This window comes from Onychomys torridus, chromosome X (genome assembly GCF_903995425.1).
Source record: "Onychomys torridus chromosome X, mOncTor1.1, whole genome shotgun sequence".
In the NCBI taxonomy this organism is placed as follows: Eukaryota; Metazoa; Chordata; class Mammalia; order Rodentia; family Cricetidae; genus Onychomys; species Onychomys torridus.
This window is the reverse complement of record NC_050466.1, coordinates 42,342,297-42,369,524: the sequence shown is the minus strand read 5'-3', so window position 1 is coordinate 42,369,524 and position 27,228 is coordinate 42,342,297. Positions and strand designations below refer to the sequence as shown.

Here is a 27,228-nt window from a genome sequence, read left to right as displayed (position 1 = left end):
GTGTCAGATAAAAAAGAATCTTTCTAGAAACTTTGATTTCAGGCTCTCAATAGCCTAATCAGATATATAAACTGACATCAGCTCCCCTAAGATTAGATTGATCAAATCCAAAAATCCGAGATTATATATAGGTGCTGTTTGTGGGACTCTATTATGAAACAATATGAAAATAACATATTTATTTATTTTCCTGAAATTTTATAAATTCTAGGATACTTACAGCTAAATTTGATCAAATATTCAATATTTAGTTCTTAGTTATTCTATTTTAATATCAACATACAAATAAAAGTAACATTTTAAATTGTATTTTTTAGATAGTTTATGGTGATTTTTCATTTATAACATTATTCTTTGAGTAAGAATAAAGAAGTATTCTTTGAAGATCCACAAATGTATAGAATGAATTCTAGCTGCTTTCAACCACCATTCTCTTCTATCTTAATTTTTCCTCTCTGGCTGGATAGCTTTCTAACAAAAAATCCTAATATTTTCTTAGGTTTTTTTTTTTTTTTGAGTGTGTGACATACTGAATTAATTTCTATATTCATGGCCACATATTGGTAAAAAGTTATTACTTCAGTGGCTGTGCTACTGGGAAAACAACATCATCTCCTGCAACAACCATTAATGCCAATACTACCTCAGGTAGAGATGAAGTTCATGTGTCCCTCCCCCACCCAGGATAAATGTGGACTCTCCAAGTTTTGTGCCTGTCTTGTGTAAATAGTCAATACTACAGTAAGTTCTTGAGTGCATTAGCTCTGTTGTATCCAGAAGTTGTTTTGCTGCACATCTCCACATCTTCTGGCCCTTACATTCTCTGCACTCCCTTCTGTGACGTTACATGAGACTTGGAGAGGGTGATGTAGATATCTCATTTATGTAGTGGTATTTGCTCTGTCCATGATGTTGGGCTATATGGACTGAAGGAGGCAGTACTTCATGCCATTGTATGGGACCTCTTAAAAGGAAAGAGAGAGGGGGTCACAAGGTCCCATCTCCCTGCTTCCTGCTGCCTGCTGTAAACAAATTGCCAGGTGGATTCATTCCCAGCCAGATCAGAGGACAACTTCAGCTGTCTGCTTGGTTCTATATGCATGAGTATATTTTCTCATTTTATATTATAATAAATTCCTTAATATTCCTTAGGCAGACTCCCATGGAGTTCCCACAATATCTGGTGCCCAACGTGGGAAAGAACCCACAACCCTGGGATTAAGAGTCCCATGCTCTATTTTTAAAAACTATATATTTCTTTATGTAACTGTATATATTCCTTGTTCTCTCTCTTCCAAGCCTACGTACATTTTTACACACATTGTAATGCATTTAAAGTCTTGTTTCATCTGAATCTGCATTATAGTGTAACTATTGCTTTCAACTGCTGCATTTGTAAGACCAAAATGGCTCCTGTGGCTGGTGGCTCTCCCCACTTCAGCTTCCCAACATGACGGTGGTACGTTTTCTGCCAACTCTTAGAAACACTTGGTCTATGCTTTTATCAAAGCAGCATGTAGTCCAGCAACCTCTTTTTTCTTTTCTTTCTTTCTTTCTTTCTTTCTTTCTTTCTTTCTTTCTTTCTTTCTTTCTTTCTTTCTTTCTTTTTTTTTTTTTTATACTAGCAAAGGCTAAATCCACCACACAGCATAATGTACTGCTGGGAGACACTTCTGTGTAATATAGCATAGGCCAAGCCTGCATGCAAGCCAGAAACCAGCCATAGAGTAGCTCAAACATGCAGGCTGCCACTAATTTGAAAGAGACAACTAGGAAGCTGCTTTTAGCTCCATTTTGGAATCTTCTTTTACGATTTCTCAGGTTTAAAGTGGAAATTCCTGCCCCACATTGGGCACCATTTGTAGCTGGAGTTTTCTCTGGGTCCTGCCAAGCCATGCAGTCTGACAGCCCATTTATAAAATAAATGCACAGATACTTATATTGTTTAAACTGTTTGGCCTAATAGCTCAGAATTCTTGCTAGCTGTTTTTATATCATAAATTAACCCATTTCTATTAGTCTATAAGTTGCCATATGGCTCACTTGTACCTTACATCTCGCTTGTCGTGGTGGCAGCTGGCAGTGTTTCTTTGTCTCATCCATTCACTTCCCAGAATTCTCCTCTCACCTTGTCCCACCTATACTTCCTGCCTGGCTACTGGCCAATCCGTGTTTTATTTATTAACCAATCAGATCAACACATTTGACATATAGAACATCCCACATCTGAACACTGGACAAATGAGATGTCTGTGGCAAAAAGACAAATCATCCAGAAAAAAAATACCAAGAAAAAGAGTAAATTGGGCTATTGGTATATCACATATCTAACAGGATAAAATTTCATGTCTTCCTAAATATTTGTTTCTGCTATTATCTACAGACATATATTGTGAAATGTCTTTTAGTCCCAATTCAATTAAAAATTTAAGCAGGCTTTGGAGTTCAAGCATGGTTCTCTCCTGTAAATCTAAGCATGCATCTTAAAAAGAAAATCCAAAATTCCTGTATCATGTCAGAAAAGCCACCTGATATGGGACAGAAGAAAACCAATATTAAGGAACTATTCTATTGCCACTAATCTCATAATTCTTTGGGTGTTTTTTTTTCTTTTTTTGGACTCTTTAAAACTTGTCTTAAAGAATGAAATTTATATAAACATTTATAAGACTTATATAAGTATTTTAAACTTTTGTCATGATGTTAATGGACATATAGGATACTAACTAATCCTAGAAAAAAATGCTTCATCTAGCTTCCTGTACATGATTTCAGGTTTGAGTCTCTCATTTTTCTTCAGGGAACCATGACCATGTGTGTCAGTGACTTTGAAGTCTTCAAAAAGATGATGCAGCCCCACAATGACAATCCCTCAGGATGGTGGTAATACCTCTAAGCTAACAAACAACACCCAAGATCAGCTTTGGGTTACAAACTGCTCAGGACAATTTTGAGAGATCTAGCTGAGATGATCTAGCCCTACAGACTACTCAAACAAGGACTTGAGACAAGCCCTGCATTTTTCCAGTTATGCAGAGAAAGGACAACAAATGATACAGCTACCTCCCCCAGGACTTGACAATTAATCCAAAATTCTTTTTTACAGGATCCACTAAAGATACCTTCACCCCCAGACAGCAGAAGGTAATTTTAAGAACATGATGCCCACATTCCTAGGAGGTGGGGTGGGTAGTTATTTGGTCTTTTAATGAGTTATGGATAATTTTCATTGTTTAGGATTGTTTATTACAAGTTTTTAATTGATAATGGTCAAGAAAAAGGATAAACAAAGGAAATTAGTTTTGGGATTCTTGTTTTAAAAAAGAAGGTATAGATAAGAGGTAGATTATTGAATGTACCTTGAAAAAAAAGCTATAGAAATGATGAATAAAGGTTGGGTATTATTGAATCTACTCTGAAAAAAGATAGAAATGATAAGATAAAAGGGAAGATTATTGTATCTACCAAAAAAATAGAGAAATGATGGATAAAGGGTAGAATACTGAATCTACTCTGAAAAGAAAAAAAATTGAGAATATGGATATAATTAGGTAAAAAGGTAGATTATTGAATTTACATTTAGAAGGCAACTACTAGTTTTAAATATTTTACATCGGATTGGATTCTTATATATTGTATACAAATTATGTATATTGATACAAATTTGAGTTTGATTTTGTTAGAAAATACTGTGCATATATTTCTAATTTTTTTTTTATATATTGCACCTATTCAGCTCATTTAACAATATAATGCAATTTGTTAGCCCTTGAAAGTAATTATCCACTATTTAGGATAATACAGAAATGCAGGATGGTAGTTAGTCATTATAATTGAACTTGTAGTCATATTAGGCATGTTTTCAAAGTCAAGCAGAAATATATTTAAGATAAACAGGTCATCTTCAAATACTTCAGAGATCTGCAGATTGTAGCATTTAAGATGTTTTAATAATATAGGTTCTTTTTTATGACAATGTAACATGTCTGCTCCTGGCAGCACTAATCTACTAATCTACTTCAGAGAAGATGGTAGGCCTCAATGAAACTCCTTATGGGACTTAATTTCTTTGTGGCAAAAGTTTGTCACTGGGTAAGAAAATGGCCTTGCCTTCACTGCTGACATTATACTGTACAATATGGACAAGCAGGACACAAAACCAAGGACTGCCAATCCTTGCCAAGTTAGGAAACCTTTTTAGAAAATCCAGCTTCACAGATGAGTCTGTGAGATATGCTAAGCCTCTTGGCCAAAGATGGAAGCCCCAACATTTCAGAGGAACCTTGAGTAACTGTCCAGGCAGCCAGATGTTTCTGTCATTCCTCAAAGTTTTTGGAAGTTGTTTTGTTTAACTAGCTATTACTATTTACTTCTCAGGTCTCTGAAGGAGTTGAAGATTAGATAGTTGTAGTTTGCCTTATCAAGAAGTTCAGGAAAGAAACTCACTAAAGAGGTGTAAAGTGTATAAGTTGGAAAAACATCAAAAGATAGTTTTCAGTTGGTAATACAAGTTCGGATAGAAAGTTAATTAGGTACATTTTCAACACCAAAGTAGAATAAATAGTGGAATATTTTCACTGAGTTTGTCATATGTAAATAGACTAGACATTATTGATGTATTTATTGCCTGTATATATTGTATATAGTTATTATACTTATTGTATATTGTTTTTCTTATATTAGTTATATTTTTTATTTTAGACAAAAGAGGGGAAATATGGTGATATTTTATTTGTGCTCAAACAAATAAAGCTTGCCTGGCAATCAGAGGAAAAACCTAGCCATTATATTTAACATAGAGGTGAGGCACTGGTAGCACATGTCTTTAATCCTAGCATTCAGTAGGCAGAGTTTCATCTGGATCTCTGTGAGTTCAAGGACACACTGGCAACAGAGGCAGGTGTGGTAGCATATGCCTTTAATTCCAGCACTAGTTAACCATAGTGGTCTGGAGGTCTGTACAGAAAGAGAGGATGTTATGTAGCTGGGCAGAGAGAGGAAGTAAAATGGCAGGATGCATAAAGGTATATAAGCTGTGAGTATACAGGAAGTAGCTCTCTTGGGCTGAGGATTTCCTAGTGGTAAGAATTTGGGCATGGCTTATTCTGTTCCTCTGATCAACAAATGGCTTGGCAATTTAGAATTTTGTATTGGTACAGAATAGTTCTAGGTAAAGTACTCATTAGAATTTCTGAATACTAAAAGAGGTACACCTTTAGGTTTAAGAAGACATTATTATTGTGGAAAATAATTGAACTGATATATATCTTGTACATTAATGTAAAATAAACTTCTTTTGGAGACACAGGGATTTGTAGCTATTACTTCTCCATTATATGTAATATAAAATATTAAATGCATCTCCTTTAGAATTTGTAAGAGTTACATTTACAAAATGAATCATACTGATGCTTTTATATGTTTAAAATTAGAAAATATTTATTCTTTTAGTAAAATGTATGTAAAATGCTTTATTGTTACAAATGTATTAAAAAGTCACAAGACTTCCATATAACTGAGAAAGCTTAATAATTTTTTGTTAGAAAATAGATAAAATCTTGTTTGTGGTACAAGGAAAATTTCCTACATTTAAATGGAAGAAATCTAATCTTGTGCTTAGAGAGGCATTAAAAAATTTAATCTATGTGCCACTTTCTGAAAAAAATTTCACTATTCATGAGGTAAAGAAAAAATGTCTGCACAAATACTATGTACATACACACATACACTACAAAATGATTAGAGAAGAAAATGTCATGAATTTTAAAGGGTGTAGCAAACATATGAGGAGTTGGAGGGGTGAAAATGTTGTAAATCCAGAAGCCATGTATGAGAGTATCAAAAAATAAAATAAATAAAAATGAAGTCAGTCATGTTACCAATTAGATAATTATGTATTTCAACCTTTTTATCATATGGTCCTGAATGGGGCAGTGAGGTAATGAAGAAAAGATAAGGCAGCTTGACAAAAAGTTTGGTTCTGGTGGTTAGGGCTGGAGAAACAACAACATCCTAGAAGTTCAGCCTGATTATCATATAGAATCGAAGAGAGAGATGGGGTTAGTGTGTGGGGCTGGGCAGAAGTCATGGTTATTACATACAGATAAGGTTGATAGCAGGCTTATGGTATTCAGTGGGACTAAGGAGGCAGGTTTAGCTAATATCAGTAGGAATCTCTTTAAGGGAGCAGTCTCCAGACCGTAAATATCCAGGAGGGAGAAAGCTATCATGGACATATTCTGCACATACTGTCCATACTCAATACTTGTTTCCCTAGAAAGGGTTGGCCATGCCTCCAATTCTCACCCTGTCAGGAAAGACTTAGATCTAGGGAGCTAAGGCTCGGGTCCTTGACATGGGTAGCTTATGTCAACAACACCCATTACTTAGAATTACACACACTAAGGGGTTTCTCTATTCCATACATACTATTAAAGTTTGTTTTGTTTTATTTGTATAACTTAACAGAAAGATATTTATCTTTAAATGAAATATGAAGCCAGTGATGGTGGTTATTTTTTTTTTCTTTTTATTACAGCTTGGGATACATGTGACCATTTCTCAAAACCAAATAAAAACATAACTTATTATTTAAGAGACTATTCCTGAAGAAAGGCAGCACAAACCTATCTATTTATTCTAGAAAGAAAAGCTATGCCAGATTGAAGTAATGATTGAATCAAAGGCAAACTTGGTGAACCATTGAGTTTTTATTGGGGTTACTAGCAGGACTATAGTGAGGACTGTTACTTACAGGTAAAGAGATGAGCCTCAAGTAGTTGATATTTGAAATGTCATCCCAACAGAAATGATGACTGAAGAAATCTTTGCCTCTGGGGCTCTCTACACACCTTTAGGCACTAGAACTAGTCTGAGAATCTGTTGTAGCTTAGCTGTCCAGAGTGTCCTCCTCTAGCATTTTACTGCTTCTATAAACTGGGCATGGGCCCTTGGGAATCATGGACAAAACAGCTATGTAGTGAGACCCTGTCTCAAAACAACTTCTTTACCATGGCCTTTGACATTCAAGTGCTTATGGCATGCTCATCATCTATTCTTTACACTTAAAATTTTTTCCTTGTGTTATGAGGCTGAATCAGTCTTCATACTTAATACTTTGATAAGTCAATCATCACTATGGAAACATTCACCTTTCTTGAATTCCAAGTTAACTACACTCATTACATTCCTCCCCTAATCCTCTCTCAGTGTGTACAGGTACTTCTTGCCAGTGAGCCTCTCACATTGTGTTTACACATGCATAAACACACATACAAATAAATATAAAAAAATATTTCTCCACTAGCCTTTGAAACACAGCATCAAGAATTACACCTAGGGAATGGGGAATGGTCCAGAACTTAAGAAAGTTTACTGTTAGCCAAGCGGTGGTAGCACATGCCTTTAATCTCAGCACTCAGCAGGCAGAGGCAGGTGGATCTCTGAGTTCGAGGCCAGCCTGGGATACAGATTGAGTTCCAGGAAAGGCACCAAAACTACACAGAGAAACCCTGTCTCAAAAAACCAGAGAGAGAGAGAGAGAGAGAGAGAGAGAGAGAGAGAGAGAGAGAGAAAAGAAAAAGAAAAAAGTTTACTGTTTACTGCATGTAACTCTAGCTCTAGTGGCAGAGGGTGGGGGAGAGGAGCACGTAACCTTCACATTGCATCTGAGGGCATCTGCACTCATGTACACAATTCTTCACACACACACACACACACACACACACACACACACACAAACACACACACACACGCACACAAACACACAAACAATTTTAAGAAAAACTTGTAAAAAGATTCTATCTACTCCTAAGTTGTATGGCATTATGTAGTTTACTAAGATATATAGTTGGTATGTAATAAAACATTTCTCATCAAACTAATAGAACAATGCCAACTGTCTATGTTGTAATTACCTTCAGTAAAATTGCATTACTTTTATCCTAAAATTTATTTTGAAAAGAAAAAAGTGGCACAGGGTCAGGGAGAAAATAAGCCTTAAGTAGAATTTGATGAGGGGAGAGAAACAAGAAGGTGCTTTAGATAGGAGTTGATGCATCTGATTAAGTACTAGGGAATTTGGAGGGCAAGAAATTCAAAGTGAAACTCTACCATTTTGCAACTATATAAAGGCTCCTCTGTGCTGCTGAGGTTTACAGTCAAACAGCAGCATCCCTTAAGCATCCTACAGAATGTTTAAGCCATTGATAGATTTGCAGCAGTTTTTCATGCAAGTTATTGGTCCCCCTTAATAATGGGTTAGGAAAGAACTATTTGGCTCTGTCTTAAAATGTAATTTTAGAAATATGAATTCTATAAAGTGAAGGTGTTATACAAATATAAATAGAGCTGCTCTGAAGATTTCAGACATTGGAATTTTCATTGTGTTTGGCAAGGAATTGTTTTCTAAAGAAAATGAAAAATCACAGAGATTGGTATACATAGTACCATGAATGAATAAATATTCTCAGAATACCATAAGGATAGCTAACATTTAAAAAGCAAGTTGCCAAAAGTCATATCCCAGACTCAATGGGTGAAAGAAAGTGTGAATGTGTCTTGATAGCAAAGCATGAATCTATATAAGGTCTATTCAAAGAAGGTTGTAATTATAAGCATGTTTACACACACACACACACACACACACAAAATAATAATAATAATAAAAGGCCATGAAAAAATAATCTACACAAGAGGATCTTGCAAACTTCGTATCTTCAGTGTTGACTGCACATTATTTCACACCACTGTGCATTAATCAATAACTATCACTCAGGTAGCATTTACATTAAATAAAATAAATGGTACTCTGATGTCTTTGAGGCAGAATTGTGAAGAATCTGTAGATGAAGTACTTATGAAGAAATGATTGATCTATGTAAGGTTCTTCATAAATTAGTAACATTTGGTTACTCAGTGTTCAAGTGTTCTAGGGTTGAAGACTGTGAGATGTTCTGATGAAGAAGGCAGAAATACATTTGCAGAAGAGCAGAAATTTCTAATTAAAACCAAGATATTGCATAGAGTTACAATTATAAAAATTGATTTTAGTAAAATACTATTGTAACAAATAGTCAAACTTTTACAAGTATTATTTTATATTCTTCTATAATATATTCGGCAAAACAGTAATTAATATAAAACATCAGGTGGGGAATCATATGAAGCTAATTGTAAAGTTTTTCTAAATTACTCTCTTGATATGGAAGATGAAGCTTAAATTCAAATCCAATATACAAATCTTAATTAAATCACACCCTAAAACCCTTAAATGGTGGAGCCCTAAATGAGTGAGGCCTAAAAATCTAAGTCAGAGAACTGACCTCTCAAAATTGTCCTCTAATTTCCTCATGTGCAGCATGACCCTTACCTGCCTCATATTCTCTCTCACTCTCTCATTCAACAAATAAATAAACTTTTAAATAATAAAAAAATAAAATTTAAGAATTAAAAAAGTAATATACCTAACAGATAATATAACTGAACAACTATTTAAATTATGCCTTAAAAATACACTTTATAGGAACAGGAGTGGTGGCAAACACCTTGAGCCCAAGCATTCCAGAGACAAAGGCAGAGGCCAGCCTGGTCTACAAAGTGAGTTTCAGGCATAGTCAGGCCCTCTGGATGAGTGAGAAAGTTGATTAGCTTGAACTGTTTGGGAGGCTCCCAGGCAGTGGAACAGGGACCTGTCCTTGGTGCATGGGATGGCTTTTTGGAGCCTGGGGCCTATGCTGGGACACCTGCTCAGCTTTGGTGTAGGGAGGAGGGGAGATCTTGCCTTGCAGGAGGTAGGATTGTGGGGGAGGGCTGGGGGGTAGGAGGAGAGAGGATGGGAGAATCCATGGCTGATATGTGAAATTAAGTTAATTATAAAATAAAAATATTTAAAATAAATAAATAATAGTAAAAATTCTGAATAGGAATGATTACTTTTATCATTTTTAAATAATTTTACTCTTAATTTATTCCTTTACACTGTAGTAAATATGGCAGTTATATGATGCTTGACATTATAAAAAAGTGCTCCTTGTTTTTATAATGGAGTTTAGTTTCAAACTTAAATATTATATTTCCTTCTAACCCTTACCTTTAAAATGATAGAAAACAATATGACATAGCCATAAAATTATTTAATCCAGTGTGAATCATGAGATACACTTAATGATAGAACCAAGCATTTAATTACTCGTTATCTGATGATAAAAATAGGGGAGAACAAAAAATATTTTCTGAAAGAGAGATTACTGATATTTAGAATTGTCAAATGAACAATTTGCCTGAAATTACATTTTATATTAGTTAGTTTTGCGTTCATTCTGGCTAGAATAGTGTAATCCAGAGGATTGTCTTTAAATATTGAACAAAACAATAAACAAAGCACATTAGTGTCATTCTTCAAATAACCTGAGACATCATTAGTCCCTGAACAGTCTACAGCAAAGGCCCAGACTACATCCATTTAAGTTGAAATGAAAATAAGTATATACAGAACCATTCTCTTTTAAAAGACACTTTACAGTTTCTGGTTTGTTTCCTATGAGAATGACATCATAACATATATTAAACATATTATAGGCACATGAGAAAAGATGGCAGTTAAATTCCTTCTTGGATGAAATCTAATCAATGGTTCCTTTTCATCTCCATTCTCAGCTGATTGCATATAATAACATCTCATTTAAGCTCCTCAGCCCAGATAATCAATTTACTTCTGTACCTAGAGTGAATATATAGGATGACAGCCATCAGGTGGCTGATAAAGTCCTGAAGCAGAAACTTAATAAGGTTGGCTCTGGTAGTTGCTCAGGTTCCCCTCTTTATTTGTGTTAAATACAGTCACATTCAGAGTTGAGATTTGTGATGGGCCTTGGAAAACAAACTGTGACATCAACAGTTCACAGATGAGAACACTGAAGGTAATCAGAGCCAAGTGCAATTTCAGGGAGCTTGAAGACAATCATAAATATGTACTAAAACAAACAAACAAACAAACAAAAAACTTCTGTAACACCTAGTTCCATGAAGCTAATTTAGTAACTCAGCAAAGGCATGTTCCTCTTGACAAAAACCCATATGCTAAAATGGTCTTCCAAGAAGAAACTAGACTTTCAGTGAGTAAACACTTTAAAAGTCAAAGATCACATGTAAGATGAAGAACAATTATTTAAACATTAATGAAAGGGAGTAAGTCATCTTGTGATTGATTTGTGCTGAGAACTGGAAATCAGCAACCAAGATAGACCAAGTAATACACTACCTTATAACACATACACAATAAGAAAAATAAGTGAAACACTTACAAACAAAGAAGAGAGTTTATTTTTAGATTTTATTTCTCAAAATAGTGCACAGAGGCCATGTGGCTTTCAAGCATCCTTCATCATTTATCAACACAAAATGGAGGAGAGAGACAGGATATGGCATAAGAGAAGTTATATGATAGTCTGGAAAAACTGAAAGCATCATAAAGATGCCTCAAAACTAGCCTCATTCTGGAGAAGTACAATGTCCCAGTGATACAAAGATAGAAGATGCCTTATCTCAATAGTAGGGGAAACTGTAGAGGGTAATATGGATAATAAGGCAAAATTACCATAATAATACCCAAATGATTGAGAGGTAAATGAAATTATGAGACTGGATGGAGGGATGGAGAAAGGAACATGACTTTTGCTAACATGTTCATTGGTTGAAAATTTCAGTGTGCACCATCATAAGACAAACTAGAAACATCACACTAAAACTCATATACCAGACATAGTGGCGCATGACTTTAATTCCAGCACTCATATACCAGGCAGCCAAATAGACTCCTCCCTAAGGTACAAAATGAAAACTATCAATAATTTAGTTGGCCCAATAAAAACAAAGAGAAATATCCTGATTTTGACATGGAATGATAAATGAAGTATAAAATATAAAGTCTTAAAACAAGTGGGATTTTCTGTATGTCAAATGTGTTGCTCTGATTGGTTAAAATATATAAAGTGCTGATTGGCCTGTAGCCAGGCAGGAAGGGGATAGGGTAGGTGGGACAAGGAAGAGGAGAAGGCAGGGAACAGGAAGGCTGGGAGGGAACACTGCCAGCTGCTGCCAGGAGAAGCAATTTTTGAAAATTTCAGTGTGCACCATCATAAGACAAACTAGAAACATCACACTAAAACTCATTTTCAAAAATCCCATAGCAATAATTAGCTACTTTCAATAGGTAAATTAGATGGTAGGTAAGTACACTTCAGTCAACATCTTATTCCTGGATGTATCTTCATTTTATTTAAGTGAAAAGTAGTATTCATGTCATTTTGCTTTTATTAGGTCACCGGTAAGCCACAAGCCATGTGGCAAAGTATAGACTAACAGAAATGGGTTAATTTAAGATAAAAAAGTAGATAACAAGAAGCCTGCCACGCCCATACAGTTTGTAAGCAATATAAGTTTCTGTGTGCTTTCTTGGTTGGGTCTGAGCGACTATGGGACTTGCAGATAAGAAAAATTTGTCCTGACTGTGGGCCAGACAGGAAAACTCTAACAACAGGAATAAAGTGTTTGCTATACAATTATGATAACTTGGGTATGGAATTCTAGCAGCCATATAAAAAGCCAAGCTCTTTAAGAGGAATCTTTAAAGTTGTTATTAATAAAAAAAAAAGGAGGTCAGAGAAATAAAATAAACCACAGCCAATCTCACCTTACCAACTCCTAGGCTTCCAGAGCTACTTCCTATATACTGACACCTATACACCTTTCTGTGCTCCACCATCTTACTTCCTCTCTCCTCCCAGCTACATCACTTCCTCTTTGTACCCAGCTCTATCACTTCCTGTCTTTCTGTATATACCTCTAGACCTCTATGGTTAACTAGTGCTGGAATTAAAGGCATGCACTACTATAATTGGCTCTGTTCCAAGTGTGGCCTTGAACTCACAGAGATCCAGATGAATCTTTGCCTCCCAAATGCTAGGATAAAGTCATGTGCTACCACTGCCTGATCTCTATATTTAATAAAGTGGCTAGCTTTGTTCTCTGGTATCCAGGCAAGCTTGATTTATTAGAACACAAATAAAATACCACATTTTCTATTTTTGTCTAAAATAAAAAATATAAGAAAAGCTATATACAATAAGTATAATAACTATAATTATAACTATAACTATAACTATATATATATATTACACATAGGCAATAAATACACCAACAATGTATAGTCCACTTGCATTTGACAAATTCATCAGAAATATTCCATTACCTATCCTGTTTTGGTGAGTCCAAAATGTACCTAATTCACTTTCTATCATAATTTGTATTACCAACTGAAAACTATCTTTTGATGTTTTTCCAACTTATACACTTTACACCTCTTTAGTGAGTTTCTTTTCTAAATTTGTTAACAAGGAAAACTATAACTATACTATCTAATCGTCAACCCCCTCAGAGACTCAAGAAGGAAATAATGTTACCTAGTTAAACAGGAAATATAAACAAGTGGCTTCCAAATAATGTGAGAAATGACAGAAACAGCTGGCTACTTTAACAGTCACCCAATGTTTCTCTGCAATGTTGGGGCATCCATCTTCAGCCTACAGGCTTCACATATCTGACAGACTCGTCTTTGAATCAGGATTTTTTGTAAAGATCCTTCCTACCTTGTCTTGGCAAGGATTGGCAGTCCTTTCTTTTATGTCCTGTTTCTCCATTTTGGACAGCATACTGTCAACAGTTGATGTAAGGGCACTTTCTTGTCCGGTAGCTAACTTTTTCCCTAATGAAACCAGAAATATAAAGAAGAGGGACCTATTGGAGCCCACTAGGTGTACCCAGCAGGACTGCATAAGAAGTTGATTGGACTATGGGTCTGTGTGCCAGATGACTGTAACGAGCAAGGGAGAGGTTTTTTGCTTCACCCCACTGACATTGTTATAAATAGACCTTTGTAATAAAGTTCTGGGCCAGTGGATAAGGATCTAGGCCCACCTGAGTCTATTTTGTGTTTTCTCTCTATTTCTAACTAAGCCTCTTGTCCCTAATTCCTCAAGAGTTCCTGGGATAAATAAGGGTAGGGGATGGTCTCCTGGACATCTGAAGAAAAAAAGACAAATCATCCCCAAAATGTACCCCAAGAAATAGAGTAAATTGGTGTATTGATATATCAAACATATCTAACGGGATAAAATTTCATAAGTTTCTCTAAATGTTTGATTCTGCTGTTCTCTACAGACACATAACATAAATGGTCTTTATGTAGTCTCAGTTCAATTAAAAATTAAAGCTGGCTTTGAAGTTGGAGCATGGCTCTCTCCTTCTCTGAACCCAAACATGCTTGTTAAAAAGAAAATAAGAAATCTCTGTATCATGTCAGAAGAGTGATCTTATATGGAACAGAAGAAAATCAAAATTAAGGGTCTATTCTGTTGCTACTAATCTCATCATTCTTTGGCTCTATTTTGACTCTTTAAAACTTTTTCTTAAGGTATGAATTTTATATCATATATTTAGAAGTATACATAACAAAGCAATTCACTCAAGTAACATGAAAATATTTTTAAAATTAAATATACTGAGGAATATTAACTCTCCTTTTTCTCTTTATATTTTAAAATAAATCTCAAGCCTAGTTAGGAAACATAAATTTCTCTGTAAGAATTTCCATTTTTACATAAACAGTTCATAAGTCATCACTGTTGATAGAGTCTATGTGCATAAGTAAATTCAAACTGTAATTGTAATGAAATCATTACTTTCAGTTCCATTTCTTAAGGTCAAAAGTTCAAAAAGAGTTCTGGACCATTCCTAAAAGGTCCTTTGAGTGCTCGTAGTCAGGGCCTGGCTCTCAGCTGCCTTTAAGTCTGTATATAGCTGTCAGAATCACAATGCCTCTGAAGCAAACACTTTCAAATAGATGTTCCATAACCAAGATTTTCAGTTCAAGCAATTCTAGTTGAAACTTTTGCTTTCAGCTACCACTGTGTTTTACAGTGTGTAGCCATCTGTAACTGGTCCCAGACCAGGCTAGAGAGCTTCAAATCACAGCTACACGGGTTCACGGCTCCTTCAGCTACCCTGAGCTGAAACTGTGGCCTTCCCATGGCAACCCTAGCTTTGGGAAGAAAATCCATTCCCTGCTAAGCTGACAGTCTAAGTGCTCAGCAAACTGGGTCCCTGATGCAGATCCCTGGTCTGGCTGTTCAGCCTGGAGCATTCACTCAGCAGTTCCAGCATGTCTCAGGCTGGCTGTTCAACCTGGAGTACGGTTCTCACCTCCACAGCTTCCTGCTTTCCAACTCATCTCAGTTCTTGGCCTCCAGAAGCTGTCTGGAAGCCTTCTGGACTCTGCTGTCTCTTCTGTTCATTGCTACTCTGCTCACTGTTCATCTTTCCCGAAGTGATGCAAACCACTGGGCTTTCTCGGCAGTTCTCCTTTCTCACAGTGTAGAATCTCAAAAGTTGCAGAACCTTTCCTGCAACATGGCATCTCTACAGGGCTTTCCAAACTGCTGCTTAGAGTTAGCCTCTCTCGTAGCTTAGCTTCACGGTTGAAAGCCTGTGGACCATCACTGCTAGTGCTGGCTCTGCTTTCACTAGCTCTTGGCATCTGCTGTTTGGGAAGCTATGACCCTTCACGGGTTTCAGACATTACTTTCTGTTGCTACTTTTTGAAGCTAGCAGTTTGTGGAGCTGCTTCTTGCCATTATTGATGGTTCCTAAAGCCTGTATGTTCTAAACCTACAATTCTTTTTCTGACTAAGTCTGTGACCTATTTAAACCTACATACTATGGGACTACTTTATAAATCTTACCCAAGTATTATTCAAGCTTACATAATAAATTTACATTATATAGGACTACTCTAGTATTTTTTCAAATATCTAACTTAGCAAACACCTAAAAGGGATATATTACTTCTTACTCTTAACTAGCTTACACTAGGAATAATCTCTTAGCAAACTCTCTATACTGCTACCCTAAACCTATATTTATAAACTTATATTTATAAGACTCACTTACATTCTATAGGACTATCTTAGTAGACTTTCTTATCGCTCTATTTGACCTTAGCAAATATACTTCTTATCTTATTTAAACTTACATTTCAAATGCCTAAAGATTTCTTGATACCTAGAAGAGATTTTTAGCTAAACTATTAACTAGAACAGAAGTACACAAATCGCTTAGTCAATGGCTCTTTCAAAGCTGGAGTTTAGTGAGTACTGTCACTGTGGAGTTGTAACATTTGTTACTAAAGAACTGTAACAGTTTTTGGACAAAGCCATACCCCAAAGTTGCCTTTTCTGCCACTGAGTTCTCTCAGCCATTCTGGAACCAGCAGAGATGTTCAGTTCAGCCGCTGACAGCTTCTAACTAGAGGATGTCTCTTTACCCAAATTCATAACAGCTCTCCTGTGCCATAATCCAGACAAATGTTTCTGTTACAGCAGATCTTTCGGTTTGTTCTACTAAAAACCTCACTTCAGACTGAGGGTGAAATTCCTGTATTCAACTGCTGCAAAGCTATTAGCAAAAAAATTTGCACAGCTATTAGACCATATAAGGCACTGTTTATACTACATTTCCCAGAAAGCCTTTTGGGTACACTAGCAACCTTCCAGTTCCCTTTACAAGATTTTGCTTTTGTAATGGGAGATTATTTTTTTCCTAAGCTTGCTTTAGGATGCCTGTGCCACGGTTTAACAGGTACACCTCTAATTAGATCTTTTATCTGAGATCTTTTATCTGACCCAATTCGTGAGCAGTTCTGCTTCCATGCACTCAGACTATGGTTTATTTGCCTGAGGCAGAATCCTTGGTGTTTCACTCTTTGTCAGTGAAGCAAACCAAAAACATTTGTTTCAGAAAGGTCCTTTCCCTGATAGAAAAGAAAGCTGCTCTCCTGGATAGCTCCCCATCCTTTCATGGTAGGCTCCTTCCCCATATAGTATCTTTGACATGCAGCACAGCTGTTAAAGCAGCCACAGCTTGGCTTCCCTGCCTTCTCAGCCAGCAGCTTCCTGAAGCTGCTCTGCATTTTCTCATTAGGTCCTTGTCTCAAGATTTTCTCATGCAGGTGAAACTAATTTTAGTCCTTTACAGAAAGAAAACAAAGTTCTGAAAGGCCTTTTAGAGGGAGAGATGAAGTTTTTCCGTACACTTTTTGGCTTCATGGCCAAGAGTGAACTTATTCTGAGGGTACAATGTTGTACTGCTGATGGAGCAGAGGTATTTTACTTCAGTCCACACCCGCTACAGGGGAAATTTCTTTCCCCTGCTGCTTTTTTAGCATTTTAACTGTCCCCAGGCCAAAAGCTTCCGTATGAATTTTTTTTTTCTACCTAATAATCTGAAAGAAGAGCTTTTTCTCTGCCCATTAAGTTCAAAGAAGATAGATTCTTCCCCAGGATTTTGTGTTCATAGCCCCATAGGCTCATCCTACTTTACTCTAAGCTTTTTTGTTCTCTATATTCCTACATTATATTTCTGTTTTCAACCTAACTCTAAACTTTTTCCTGCACTATATTACTACATTCTACCTTCCTTATTTTTATAGATAGGAGAGAGAGAGAGAGAGAGAGAGAGAGAGAGAGAGAGAGAGATCTATAGAGAGAATTCTAATGCTGCAGCCTTGCAGAATTTCCTTCACCCCCTACCTATACATCCGAGAATAAAATACCGTTGTCTTCATTTTTCAATTCCTTATCTGCATGCCTACACTAGCAATGCCTCCTACAATCCTTTCACCAACTTCTATGTTTTTTTTTTTTTTTTAATCTTTTTCTTTGTCTCTGTTCAAGCACCTTCTGTAGGAGACCAGTTGCCACACTTATATACCCCAGGGACTCCTGAGGAATGAGGACTAACAGACTTACTTAGAAATAATACAGAAGTTTTTCTGTGTCCTGCATGGCCCACGGTCAGGACAAATCTCTCTCATAGACCAGTCCCAAGGAAACACACGGAGACTTATATTATTTAAAACTGCTGGGCAATTAGCTCAGGCTTACTACTGACTAATTATTACACTTACACTAACCAATTTCTGTTAATCTGTATGTTGCCACACGTTCCGTGACTTTGCCTGTGTGCCATTATATGCTGCCTCCTGGACGTCAGGCTGGCATCTACTGACTCAACCTTTTGTTCCCAGAATTTTCCTTGTCTCCTTACCCTGCCTAGACTTCCTAAATGGCTATTGGCCAACCAGCTTTTTATTTATCAACCTATCAGAGCAACACATTCACAGCATATAGAACATCTCATAGCACCTCCTATTTTCTGTCTAAGCAAAAAAGAAGGGTTTAACTTTAACATAGTAAAATTACATGTAACAAAACAGTAATCAAGCAAGAATTATAGTTATCATATGTAGTCTATTGGTATTTAGAAAAAATAATGAAAATATTCTATCTGTCCTGTATTTGTGAGTCTAAAGTCTCATATCCAACTTATCTTTTATCATAACTAGGGGAAATTATAACTAGTCTTCAGCTATATCAAAGACCCCAGAAGGATATAATATTACCTAAGTACGCAGAGAATGCATTGTACGCAACTTTCAAAAATCTAGAATGACAGAGATATCCTGCTACATGGACAATTATCCAAAGTTCCTCTGCAATGTTGGGGAAACTTTCTTCAGCCTATATAGGCCTAGAGTCTCTCAGTCAATTCTCTCTCAATTTTTTTCCAAGACAAGATTTCACTGTGTAGCCATGGCTGTCCTGGAACTCACTCTGTAGAGCAGACTGGCCTCAAACTCACAATGTTCTGCCAGCCTCTGCCTCCAAAGTACTGGGATGAAAGGTGTGCACCATCACCACCCTGCATTAACTTTTTGTTCTTAGTACTGTGAATGACAAGTGGGTTTGGTTGTCTGATACCAAGAGGACTCAGTATTATTTTTGTTTAAGAAGAAGCAAGCCTTGAGCCTTAAGTATTCATTACTATAAGTTTATGGCTTTTTAAGCCATCCATGGTTGTATTTACATGTTTTCCCCAGACTATTAAAAATATACCAGAAAACTTCTGAGAGAGAGATGCTGAGGACAATTTTAAGAGCCATGCCATATTGCCTGCCTAAGTTAAGTCTCTGTTGTCCAATATTGAGCCACTTAGCAGAAACTTATGACATGCTTGGACAAGTCCTGAGTTATTAGAAAATAACTTAGCATTTCTTTATCTTTCTGCTACATTGACCATTAGTAACAATGTTTTGTGGTTAGGTTGCTAGGTTGGGTTGCTTGGCAACTCAACAGTCCCCTGATCTTTTCCCAAAGAAATTTTCCTCGTCTACTAACTATAAAACCCACTTGAGAAAAATAAAATTTTGCAGCTTGATCAGAATACTGTCTTGCTGTCAATTCTTTGTATCTCTTGTCCCTTTCATTTGCCATTCCCCCTTCTAGGGTCTCTACTGAAGATCCTGCTGGCTGGGAGAGAGAGAGAGAGAGAGAGAGAGAGAGAGAGAGAGAGAAAGAGAGACAGAGAGAGACAGAGAGAAATCTCTGTCTCTCTCTGTCTCTGTCTCTGTCTTTCTCTCTCTCAAACACACACACACACACACACACACACACACACATATATATATATATATATGTTCATGCCTGTGTGTATGTGTAGAGGTCAACACTGAGTATCCTCCTTTGTTGCTCCCCACCTTATTTTTTTGGAACATCTCTCACTAAACCTGAAGCTCATAGATTATAGGGTTTACATTATCAGCAATCCCCAGGAACTACTTATCCCCAACCTTGTTGGACATATAGACTAGCATTTCACCCAGCTACTGTATGGGTGTGGGAATCTAATCTCAGGTTCACATGCTTACACAGCAAACACATTTACCACTGAGTCACCTTAGGCCCAGAATGGTGGAGTTATTTTATTGCTGCTTGTTTGATTGTTTTTAAGCTAAAGTGTGAAAGTTATAGAGCAGAATCCAAAACTGCCATGAAATACACAGATTGTTTATCCAGGTTGGCTCTGGTTAGGCCTTTTGCAATGAGGAGTACTGCTGATCTACATCTCAGGACTCTTATATATGTAGGTTACTGTCCACATCATAGTTTGGACTGTCTTAAACTAAGGCAATACTGGCATTTCAAAGAGTTTTCAGTTTCTGTTTCAGAAACTGCAGAAAACTTACCATTTAAAGTGTAGATACTACTAGTACCCTAACTGTTTCGGTTCTTAATTGCTAATTATACAATCTGTGCAGATGCTGATGATGAGGCTCTTCCAGTTCTTCAAATATTTTTGCAGCTGCTTTTGCATTCAAAATAAAGCCCAATGCATCTGTCCCAGAGGCAGTTTTATATTATTCCCTGGAAGGAATAATATAAAGTTTTTTAATAGTGCCTGGAACTTTCTTGCAGAATTGTGTGGAAGTCTGTTGCTTTCCGGGTGTTTGATTCCCATGCAGCATGCCTTCTTATCCCAATGAAAGGGAAAAATAAGAACTCTATTGTTCTTTGCTCATTTAAATGCTATTTATATAGTTTTTCTTCTTCAAATCTCTCACAAGGCATATTTTTCATAGCCTTTTCCCCCTTTCTATCCACACAGTAAAGTATATTTACTTCTGTGCAATGCATTGCCCATGTAATCTGTAAATTCTGTTCTTGAACTTGTTCATTAACATATTAATTAAGACTCTTCAATGATTAGTGAAATATTGGAAAATGGAATGTTTGTCTCACATACTGTGGAGTTCTATTGTTCTATACATGGGCTTTATCAGTTCATGGAGTGATCACATATTATGATTCCCCTAGACATCTGAATCTTGCTCCTTTCTATACATTCTCTGTTTTTTTCTCAATATCAAATCAAATGGGTAACAGGGATATTGTCTGGTTCTGGTGCCTCCTCAGATAGACTCTTCTCAACCTTAGTAATCTTTATTTCATGTTAAGGAATCAAAAATGTACAGAGAAAGATTTTTTTCTCAAATTTTACACAATTTCAATTTTAATATGAAAATGACCAACAGCAACTTATCTATGAGGTATTCTCATAGACACTACCAAGCTATGCAGTTTCTAATCTTACAACATCATGCCATCTTGAATTCTTTCTCTTTCATTTTTCTCTTTCTATGTAGAGCATCATTATGAACCCAAATTTTTTAACTTATGTTATAAAGATTTATCTGCCTTGAGCCTTGATTCTCAGTTCTGCACATCTAAACCCATAAAAGTATTCAGAAGTGGCCTGGTGGTGTTGGTGTACACTTTTAATCCCAGTCCTAGGGAGGTAGAAACAGGCAGATCTCTGTGAGTTCAGGTCCAGCCTGGGATACAAAGTGAATTCCAGGAAAAGCTCCAAAGTTACACAGAGAAACCCTGTCTCAAAACAAAATAAAACAAAACAAAAAATGTACTCAGAATTGAAAAAAAAAAGATTCTTCAATATATAGGATCTTTTTTCCCCCCTGGGAGGGAATTTTTAGGTAACAGATATTTATCCTTTGTTCTTATGCTCATATTAAATATTATGTGCTACTAAAGTCATTCAACAAATATTTTGTCATTTCTTTAATCTCTAATGAGTAGTGAATTTCAAGTAAATTAATTTTTTCAGATAAGCTTTTGTGTTTTAGTATGAGGAACAACAATATACTAGAAGAAAAACTTGAAATAGGGAAACTTGGTTTTACTTCTATTCATTCAGCTTTAGGTATTTGTTCTACAGTGCTTGGGGTGTGAAACTCTGGATCAGCATGATAAGAGATACAGAGATTACTTTAGAAAGACATTTCAAAATACATATCATTCAAACCAGAGTCATTGCCTTCAGAAGCATTCACTTAATACTCCACATTTGTCCAGAAGTTCATGACTATGTAGAAATATAGGTGATTATATTCCCTGTAGACTCATACTCTTGTTGCAGAATCACCTTATCTCATTCCCATAGTCCATTTTCAGCCTTTGTTCCTAACCCATCTCCAGTCAGTTTTGCAACTAATCTGTGGGAATATCCTCTACCAATGATCTCATAGCCACCATATTTGCCTAATATCTTTAGAGAGCAAAACGAAAAACATATTAGAATACTTATCTAAGAAATATAAGACCAGGTATCAACACCAAAGTACACATTAAATATAATAATTCCAGTTGTCTAGAACTCAGAACAAAAACAAACATGTAAACAATCAAGACAATATGTTTCCACTAGAAGGCAGCATACCTATTATTGTAGGTCCTGAAAAATGAAATACAGCTGAAGCACAAGACAAGTACTACAAAATGGCAAATATGAATATGTTCAGATATTTTAAAAAATGTATGAATAAATCCCTAATGAAGTCTGTGAAAGCAAAAACAAATGGTAGAATGTAATAATGAAAACAATTCAAGACATAAAAATAGAATTTAACAAAGAAATAAAATCATTAACAAAAATCAAAACTGAAAGAAGACTGGAAACAAAAAATATAACATGTCAAACAAAAATCTCAAAGTTAAGACTCAACAAGAGATTACAATGAATGGAAGGGAGCATCCCAGATGTTAAAAGCAAAGTAGAAAGCAAGAATTATCATTGTCAAAGCAAATGTTAAATCCAAAATATCCAGGCACAAAACATCCAAGAATTCTGGGACACAATGAAAAGACAAAAATTTATGAATAATTAGGATGAGGGAAAAAGAAGATACCCAGGTGAAATGCACAGAAAATATATTTTAATAATCATGGAAGAAAATTATCATAACCTAAAGAAGCATGGTATAAGAAGTATAAAGAACACTAAATATGGAAGACTAGAAAAGAAATTCCCCAAGACAAATTATAATCAAAGTACTAAATGGACAGAATAAAGAAAAGATATTAAAGACTGCGAGGGAAAAAAGACAAAGTAACATATAAAGGAAGTCTAATTAGAATAACATGTAACATCACAATGGGGATTCTAAACTTCAGAAGGGCCTGAACAGATGTTCTACAAACTCTAAGACAGCAAAATTATCAATGATAATAAAAAAGGAAGAAAAATATTCTATGATAAAAGCAAATTTAAACTATTTCTATGTATCAGTCTAAATCTCCAGAAGGCACTAGAAGAAAACTTGACTCTGAGGGAGTTGAACACACCCAAGGAGACATAAGGAAAAAATAATCTTAAAACATAAATAAAAATGGGAAGAGGAAGCTCTACTCTAACAGCAAAATGACAGGAATCAAAAATACAATGTTTATTGATAACTCACATCAATATCCTCAATTATCCAATTAAAGAACAGAGATAAACATATCAGAAATCAGGATCCATCTCTTTGCTTCATTAAAACAAACAAACAAACATTTCTTAACATCTGGGATAGACAAAAAGGTATTCCAGGCAAATGGATCCAAGAAGCAAGATATAGACATTTTAATGTATGACAAAATATACTTCAAACAAAAACTAATTATAAGAGATAGTAAAGTCCATTAATACTCATCAAAAGAAAAATCCATGAGGAGGAAATTTTAGTTCTAAACATTTATGCACCAAATGCAATGGGATCCACATTCATAAAACGCACAGGCACGCGCGCGCGCACACACACACACACACACACACACACACACACACACACACAAATAAAAAATAAAAAAAAAGACCTACTACTGCTACAGCTAAAGTTACATATTGACACACATAAACAGTGATAGTGGTGGTTTCAATACCCAACACTTGCCAATGGACAAATTATAGAGACAAAAAAAAAAACAAACAAACAGAAATGCTGGAGATAAATAATGTAATAAATCAAAAGGACCTAGAAGACATCTACAGAACATTTAAATAAACACAAAAGGATATACTTACTTCTCAGAAGGTCATAGAACTTTGTCCAAATTTCACTACATACTTGGACACAAAGCAAATTTCAACAGATAAAAGAAAGTTGAAATTGCACTCTGCACTCCATCTGACCACTGTGGATTAAAACTGAAAATCAACAACAACAGAAAGTACAGAAACTCATGGAAACTGATCAACTAACTACTAAGTGAAAATGGACCAGGACATAAATTTAAAAGGAAATAAAAAAATAAAATAAAATAAAACTTTTAGAATTGAATGACAGTAGAAAAAAACATACCCAAATCTATGGAGCACATTGAAAACAGTTCTAGCTAGTTCGATCAGGAGCAGGAGCAGAGAGCGGACCCCAGAGAGAGGCCTAGTCATCATCACACCCCTGGAGGAGCTGCAGCCCTTTCCTCAGGCCCCAGTCACCACCACCACAACCATGAGTAGCAAGCCAGCATCCACCTGCTGCCCCAGCCGCTGCCCTCAGCGCCACTGACACCAAGCCCAGCTCCATAGGCAGCAGCGCAGTGCAGCACCTCCAGGTGGGGACAACAAGGTCATCACAAGGAAGGTTTTGGAAACAGTAAGGAATCCATATGGTTTCATCAACAGGAATGACACCAAGGAAGACATGTATTTGTGCACCAGACTGCCGTAAAGAAGAATAACCCCAGGAAGTACCTTCGCAGTATAGGAGATGGAGAGACTGTGGAGTCTGATGTCTTTGAAGGAGAAAAGGGTGCCAAGGCAGCAAATGTTACAGGACCTGGTGGAGTTCCAGTTCAAGGCAGTAAGTACACAGCAGACTGTAACCATTATAGATGCTATCCATGTCCTAGGGGTCCTACACGCCAGCGAGAGAGGAGAACAGAGATAACAGGAAGGCAGGAGGGAACACTACAGCAGCTGCCAGGACAAGGAAGATGTAAGGTACCAGTAAGCCAAGAGCCACGTGGCAATGTATAGATTAATAGAAATGGGCTGAATATAAGAGTAAGAACTAGACAATGATAGGCCTGAGCTAATGGCCAAGCAGTTTAAATAATATAAGCGTCTGTATGTTTATTTTATAAGTGGGCTGTCGGACTAACAGGGTTTGGCGGGAACTGGAGAGAAGGTCTCCAGCTACAATAGTGAGAGTAAGGAAAAGAAGGAGGGATCAGAAAGTGCTCCTGAAGGCCAAGCCCAACAATGACAGTCCTTTTGCAGGTGAAGGTTCCCACATTACTACTTGAGGAGACCCTATGGGCATCGACCACAATATTCCAACCTTCCTGTGCAAGGAGAAGTGATGGAGGGTACTGACAACCAGGGTGCAGGAGAGCAAGGTAGACCAGTGAGACAGACTATGTATTGGGGTTACAGACCACGATTCCGCAGGGGCCCTCCTCGCCAAAGACAGCCTAGAGAGGATGGCAATGAAGAGGACAAGGAAAATCAAAGAGACAAGATTCAAGGTCAGCAGCCACCTCAACGTCGGTACCGCCGCAACTTCAATCACCAACACAGACGCCCAGAGAACCCTAAATCACAAGATGGCAAAGAGACAAATGCAGCCGATCCACCAGCTGAGAATTCATCTGCTCCTGAGGCTGAGCAGGGAGGGGCTGAGTAAATGCTGGCTTACCATCTCTACCATCAGCTGGTTTGGTCATCCAACAAGAAGAAAGGATGTGAAATTCCAGCAATAAGTAATGAACAAAGATTGGAGCCGAAGACCATAAGTGCTTGCTTTTGTCCTTTGACCAGATACACTAGAACTATCTGCATTATCTGTGCAGCATGGGGTTTTTATTGTTTTTACCTAAAGATGTCTCTTTTTGGGGATGACAAATGTGTGTGTGTGTGTGTGTGTGTGTGTGTGTGTGTGTGTGTGTGTGTGTTTGTGTGTGTGTGTGTTTTAAAGGTCTGTTTTTTCTCAATGCACCTTTAATGGTTTTTAAATAGGTTCATATCTGGTCAAGGTGAGATTTTTAAGAACTTCATTTTTAATTTGTAATAAAAGTTTACAACTTGATTTTACCAAAAAAGTCAACAAACTGCAAGCACCTGTTAATAAGAATAAGAAGAAGAAGAAGAAGAAGAAGAAGAAGAAGAAGAAGAAGAAGAAAAAAACAGATCTAAGAGACAAGTGTTTAGCACTAAATTTCTACATCAAAAATAAGGAGAGATCTTATATTATTAAGTTAGTCATACATCCAAGTATTCTGGAACAAAAAGAAGAAATAATATCATCAAAGAATACACAGCAAGAAATAAGCAAACTCAGAGCTAAAATCAGAGAATTAGAAGAGGGGGAGGGGAAATACACAATCAGTGAAATGAAGAGTTAGTCTTCAAAAATCAATAAGACTGACAATTTCTTAGCCAAATTAACAAAAGAAATCAGAGAGAGAACATCCAAATTAATAATATTAGAGTTGGAAAAGGGAATATTAAAAAGACACTGAGGAAATAAAGAGACATACTTTAGAGATCTGTACTCTGCCGGGTGGTGGCACACGCCTTTAATCCCAGCACTTGGGAGGCAGAGGCAGGTGGATCTCTGTGAGTTTGAGGTAAGCCTGGTCTCCAAAGCGAGTTCTGCAGCAATGCTACACAGAGAAACCATGTCTTGAAAAACAAAACAAAACAAACAAAAAAATCTGTACTCCCTCACACTGGAAACAAAACTAAAAGACTTGAATGAATTTCTTAATATATATGAACTACCAACATTAAATCTAGATCAAGTAAGCCATTTAAACAGAATCACAATTTCTAGTAATGTAGCAAAAGTGCTTAAGACTCTCCCAACCTAAAAGAACCAATGGCCAGATGACTTCAGTGCAGAATTCGACCAGAACTTCAAGAAAGAATTATAGAGCAATATTCGTTATGAACATAGTTGCAATTTTTTTTCAATAAAATACTTGCAAATGAAATCCAGGAACACAACAAAATGATTATCCATCTTGATCAAGTTGTCTTTATCAGAGAGATGCAAGTATGGTTCAGCACATGTAAACTGATAAACATAATCCACTACATAAACAGACTGAAATACAATAGACACATTATCATCTGATTAGAGACAGAAATGCCCTATGACAAAATCCAACATCCTTTCATGATAAAATTCCTGGAGAAACAGGGGACAACAGGCAATTTATAGTAATCACACAGACAATATCAACATAATGAAGAGAAACTCAAAACATTTTAGTAAAGTCAGAAAGAAGACAATGATTCTTCTTCTCTCCATATATATTCAATATAGCAATTTAAGACTTAGACAAAGCAATAAGATAACCAAAGAAGCTCAATTGAATACAAATAGGAAAATAAGTCAAAATATCGTTATTTGCAGATGATATGGTTTATGAATCAAAGAACCTAAAGATTTCACCAACAGATAATAAAAAAATTTCAATAAAGTAGCAGGATAAT

General features: G+C 36.3%; 1 pseudogene; it reads left to right on the top strand.

Annotated features, from left to right (window-relative positions):
* Positions 1-25,414, top strand: part of LOC118574615 — a 29,387-nt pseudogene extending 3,973 nt beyond the window's left edge.
* Positions 25,415-27,228: the final 1,814 nt, after the last annotated feature.